Source organism: Cyanistes caeruleus, chromosome 19 (genome assembly GCF_971803275.1).
Source record: "Cyanistes caeruleus chromosome 19, bCyaCae1.hap1.1, whole genome shotgun sequence".
Classification (NCBI taxonomy): Eukaryota; Metazoa; Chordata; class Aves; order Passeriformes; family Paridae; genus Cyanistes; species Cyanistes caeruleus.
Window position 1 is genome coordinate 9,031,818 of NC_141719.1, and position 6,040 is coordinate 9,037,857.

Below are 6,040 nucleotides of genomic sequence, written 5' to 3' on the forward strand. Positions count from 1 at the left end.
CCTCAGGACTGGTCCAGCTTTTGAGAGGCATCACCCAGCTCCTGACAGCACCAGGGGGCTGGAACCTCACACCCCTCACTGTCCTTAATTCTGAGAATTGAATGGACAGGCAGAAACAAACCAAAGCAGGTATAATTTCAGGGTACTCAACTCTGACAGCACACCTAAAAATAACCATGCACAAAGGGCTTGGGTTTCGTGGGTTTTTTTACCCCTGGAAGTGAAAAGTTTTATTTGACTTTATGATCTGAAAGTTTTCCACTAGTCAGGAAAGCCTGTTCTCTCCTAACCGTTGTCTCTCCTCCTGTTTTTCCCATTACCATCCTGCTTTAAGGGCTGTGTGGATCAGGATATTCAGGTCCAGGAAGTTTTTTTGGGATGCCCAATAGCAGGCAGGGTGGGAGCGGGCTGAGCAGCCCCACAAGCACCAAGAGCTGCCTGGGAAGGGTTAAACCTCATGCTGCAGCTGCAAAGCCCAATTTCTTTATTTCCTGTTAATGACATTATTGCCTACATAAAACCATTGAAACATGTTTCTTTCATTTGTTTAATTTCAAATTCTGAGCACACTAGCTGGAAACTATGTTTAATAGTTAAACTCAAAACATTTGGATTTCCTTCCCTCGCTGAGATTTGCAGGGAGTGCGCTTCATCCTTAGTTGGGTTTTCAAGGAGCCATTTTTACACAGCCATAGGAGCCAGCCAGAAAACAAACCAGATTAAATTGCAGAACCAAATCACATCAGTTCAGGCTGGTAACACATCATATATTTCCCTTCCTCTGCAGTCAGGCCAAGATACCATCAGCCCCGAGTTGTGTTCTCCTCCAGGAGCATCCAGAGCCAGGACACCCCTCTGTGCACGCAGGAGAAGGGCTTCCCTGAGCGTGCCTGGAAAAAATGTTCCTATTTCCATGAAAGAATGGAGTGGAATCTCCTCCAGGCCCTGCTGGCAGCGGTGCTCCTGTCACCTCCCCGTGTTCCTCCTGCTGCACCTCGCGGGTCCTGGCAGGGCGATGTGGGAGCGCGGGTGGGAGGGAGGAGGGCACACCCAGGTGGATCTGAGGCACCTCAGGCTGGAAGGGAAGTCCTCAGCTCTGAGCTTGTGTGGCAGATAAAGCTCCAGGCTGCCTGAGACACGGTGTCTGGTGATGCTTTCAGCAGATCCTCTGGGAGGGTTTGTCCCACTGCCCTGTTGGTCCCCGCAGGGTGATGGACGCTCACAAGTTGTGTAGAGATGATTGCTTGCATGATGGGATGTCTAAAAGTCACTTCATAAACACTCACAGGGCTAGAGCATGGAGAAACTGGGCTTTGTACCACTTCAGATCCAGCTTCTCCTTGGCACTGTGTGCTCAAGAAGCCCAGAATCACCGTTGTTTAGCAGGAGCAGTGAGTAGAGGTGGAAAAAGGAGGAATGTGTCCCTGAACTGGACTTCAAGGAGTCATCACTGACATAACAGGAGACCCACACTCATCATTCTGCCATGGCATCACGAGAACATCCCCAGGAGTCACTGCAGTGCTCAATTTCCCATCAAAAAAATCTGTATTTGACTAAAAAAAAATTCAGGAGGATTTAAATGTTACATTCAAGGGCCATGTGCAGGGACACCTTCCATTGGAGCAGGTTGTTCCCAGCCCAACCTGGGCCTGCACATTTCCAGGGATGGGGAACCTCATTTGTGCACGGTGAGGAAGGGGTTGTGGAAAAAATAAATCATAGGAAGTTATCATAAATATTCTCATTTACCTCTTTTGCCCCCACCCTCTCTTCAATCACCATTCTGTGCAGGTGATGGAAGGAGTTCAGAAATGTTAATAGATAGCAAAGTGCTCGTGTGTGTTTTATCAGCTCTCCTGGAACGGTTAATGCTGATATGGTGCCCCTTTCAAGTCTAAAAAATCTGGGCAAGCGTGTGCAGATAGCAGGGAGTGCACTGAACAAAACATCAAGGAAAAGAGTCTGTAGGGGGGAATGGAAATGGTAAAAGGATTATAGGAGAGAAAATGTATCGGACTTATCTGGTGATACTCGGTAACAAAAGTGTGTCAGTTTATGAAATGAACTTCAAATCCCATAAAACTAATTGTGTGTTTTCCTGTCTTATTTGTGAGTATCTCTGGCAGTGCTTTTTCTCCCCACTGGAAAAGCGTGTCTTTGTGTGGATAATACCCTGTCCCTGCAGTATGTCTGAGATTACACAGCCCATCGGGTTCATACCTCTTAAACTAATGATGTTAAACTAGTTTATTAAAAAGAAAAAAAAGAGAATAACTTCAAAGGTTCACATGTGGGTTGCAAACCTCTCATGTCTTCTGTATACAGGACCTTCCTCTTATTTTGATCAAGACTGTTCCCAGCACTTCTGTTGAAATAGTCTCAAGCCTTTGATCTCGTTATCAATGTGACCACCGGTGACAGAGGGTGACATCAGCCACGCTCCTGGGGCTGGATCCCACCCTCTGTGGGTCCTCCCTGGGCTCTGCCTGTCACTGGGGAGTTTTCCTGCTGGAAAAGTGATTTTTAGACCTTGAGCCCCTGGTCTGCTCTGGCTTGGGTTCTAAATCACCGAGGTGGGAAGAGTAAGTAGGGCTCTGCCCTCCTGCTTGGCCAGGGAAGGGCAGGCACAGGGATGGAGTGGGGAGCAGGAGGGGAGGGTTCTGGGGGGATTTGACCCCCAGTGGGGGCTGTGCATGGAGAGGAGGGGGCTCAGCACATTTGTTTCATGTTTCCTCCTTATTTTCCACCAAGTCCTTGTGACGCCCTAGAAGTTTCCAAGGCCAGGTTGGAGCTGGTCCAGTGGAAGGTGTCCCTGCCCATGGCAGGGCTGTGGAGCAGGAGGACCTTTAAGGTCTCTTCCAACCCAAACCAGGGCTTGTGATTCTGGGATTCTGATTCAATGATCCCACCGTGGTTTAGCAGAGGTTCATCAGCACAGTCAGTGTCAGGCACCGTGCTCTGGCCCGACAGTGGGGGCTGGACAGGCTGTGGTGGCTTCTCCTGGTGGGGCTGGACAGGCTGTGGTGGCTTCTCTGGGTGTTCTGAGGTTGTCCATGAGTTCCCTGCCCACGGTGTCTCCCTGTGCACAGGGAAGGACTCTGCCTTTGTGCCCTGGTTTGTGGCTCCTGCCCAGCACAGTGTGGGCGTCGCTCTGAGGTGCTGGGGCTGCTGGATTTGATTTAATCGAGCTCCTGGTCCTCTGTCACCGCCACAAAGCCCCTTACAGGGACCAAGAGAACAGCCCTGCTGCACTGCTGCTGTCTGAGCTGGGGTTCTGCAGGAAGACAACAACCTGGAGCATCTTTTTTGGAGCAAAGCACCTGCCTTGTGGGCAGACAGGAGCCAGCTCAGCTGGGTGCACTCGGGAGGAGCCCAGGGAGTGTGGACAGGAACATCTGCAAAGCTCCCAGAGCACTCCAGCCCCTCTGCCTTTTTCTTTCCCTCTTTTTTTATTTTTTTTTTTCCTCCTTTACTACCTGCCCTACAAAAAGCTAGAAGGAAAAAAAAAAAAAAAAGAAAAAAAAGAAATTTAATTTCTCTTTATTGTGTAGCTTCACTGTGAACTGGTTCTTTTAATCTAAAATTATTCCTTTTTGGTGCCACAATCTGACTTCAAGCTTCTTTGCTGCCTGTGAACATGACACACAGCAGCAGCCAGAGAGGAGGGGACAGGCTGTGTCTGGCCTTTGCTGGGCACCAGGAGGGCTGAGCACGGCTGGAGGACACTGCTTTAAACAGCTTTTTGCAGTCCTTTTCTCCCTCATTTAGCTGAGTTTTTATCTCAGATGCAGGAAGGCTAACAAATAAAATATAAATAGTTAATTTTCCCTCTGTTCAACCTGGGAATTCAGATTCAAGTTTAGACAGGAAAATCAGAAGGAAATTCAAAGATACTCTGCTTTCTTGATGACTGCAGCTGCTACCTGAACACAGAGATTCCCTGTAGATCTGCGAACAAGGACTTCCAGAAGCTGATAAAGATGAAGAAAACTCTGGAAGACCTTCCTGTACCTGCCACCGCCTGCCTAGTTCATGGGATTGCTTTCAAATCCCAGGCTCTACGTGACTCTTCCCTGTTGGCAGGAGGAGAAAATAGACTCCCTGACTGGACGTGCAGGGCATGAACGGGGCCACCGCCGCTCTGGGCAGGACAAGCTGCTCCCTGGGCACCTGCACACAAAGCCACGGCCCCAGGGGCTCGCCCTCCCCTTGTTTTGTTCCCTGAGTGTCCCTTTCTTGGTGGCTGGCATGAGGAGGACGCTGGGTCAGGCAGGTGTTTGGGTGGGCTGCTCCTCTGCACGTGCAGTCCCGGGTAATTTGGTAAATGAAGTCCCTGCCTGAGTTTCTGGGTTGTTCTCCCAGGGCAGCGTTATTGCACAAGGGGATTTGGAGAGAACCAGTTGGTTAAATGACATTTTTATGAAATAGGATGAATGAGACTTAATGAGATTTTTCTTCCAAAGGGAATGAGTCCGAGGTTTTCAGCCTCCATTATAATGGCTTAATTTTCTGGGCTGTAGCAGTAAATGGGACACGGAGAGGTTTTTATCCAATATTGTTTCAAAGCAAGTTGTAAGGAGAAAAAGGTGGTAAAGTCACCTACTGATGGTTGGAGGTCCTGGGCTGGAGGTGACACCACTGTCACCATCCCAAGGAGCCCAGAGGGACACAGGCTGTTCATTCTCCCAGGAAAGGACCATGTTGTATGGCTCAGTAACATCTGGCATCATGGCACACTGATATTTGGCATTATGAGCAGCAAAAATATTAATAATCTTAATAATTCATAACTGCTTGTTGCACCTTGAAATGGCTTTTACTGTTCAGCTCGTGGGCTTGGCAGGACATTTGCTTTCCATGTCCAGTGGTGGCCATTCCCAGGCCTGGAAAATGTGTAATTGGGCAGCAACAACAAATCCACCCTGGTGTTATTTCATTATTAGCCCAGGTTGCCCAGTCTGGGCAGGGTCAGTTCCGTGGCGCTGTGTGAGGCTCCTGGATGGATTCAGCATGGGATGGATGGGGGACAGAGTTGTGCTTCAAAGGACAGCATGTCCAGGGCTGGCAGGACACTCGGCCTCCTGGGGTGTTTGCTGTTTGCTGTGCTGCAGAGGGGGTTGAGCAGGGCCTGCAGCAGGAGCAGTGGGAGCTCTGTGGGTTTAGGGGTGCTGCAAACCAGCAGCTCCTCCATACGGAGAAGGGTGGGAAGGGAGGGGGACAGCGCTGTGGTCACGGCCCTGGTTTCTGAGCTCACATTTAGGACCAGGTGAAGTCCCTGGGACCAGCCCTGGAGCATCCCTGCGGTGCCAGGGTTGTCCCCCGGCATTCCCCTGGGATTTCCTTTGCAGGGCAGGAGGGATGGGGGTGAGGCACTGGGACAGGCCGTGGTGGGGGAACAGGGCCCATCGGGGCTCCAGCTCTGGGGCTCGGGGTGCCTTTGCTGGCTGGAACGGGCAGCTCTGGAGCGTGGTGTCCCCCAGATGTGGGCACAGGGCAGGGTGTGCCCCACGGCCTGGGGACAGGGGCTGGTGCATGTCCCACGAGGTGCCCTGGTGATGTTCAGACACAGCAAAGGTGGAAGGTGACTTTTCTTTCACCAAAGGCTTTGCCACCTGCCCTGCCTGGAGTGACAGGACGAGGGGCAGTGGCTGCACACCGACAAAGAGCAGAGTTGTGTTGATTATTAGGAAGAAATCCTTCCCTGTGAGGGTGAGAGGCCCTGGCACAGATTCCCAGAGCAGCTGGGGCTGCCCCTGGATCCCTGGCAGGGCCCAAGGCCGGGCTGGACAGGGCTGGGAGCTCCTGGGACAGCGGAAAGTGTCCCTGCACTGGCAGGGGATGGAAGAGGATGAGCTTTAAGATCCTCTCCAACCCAAACCAGTCTGTGACTCTGTGACAATGACAAAATTCCGGCCAAGCTGAGCCCCAGCAGCTCTGCCAGCCGGACCAAGGTGGGCTCTGCTGCTGGGGGAACTGCGGAGCCCCCAGGCCCAGCCTCAGAGCAGGCTGAGGAGGAGGAGGGCAGGAGGCTCCTTGG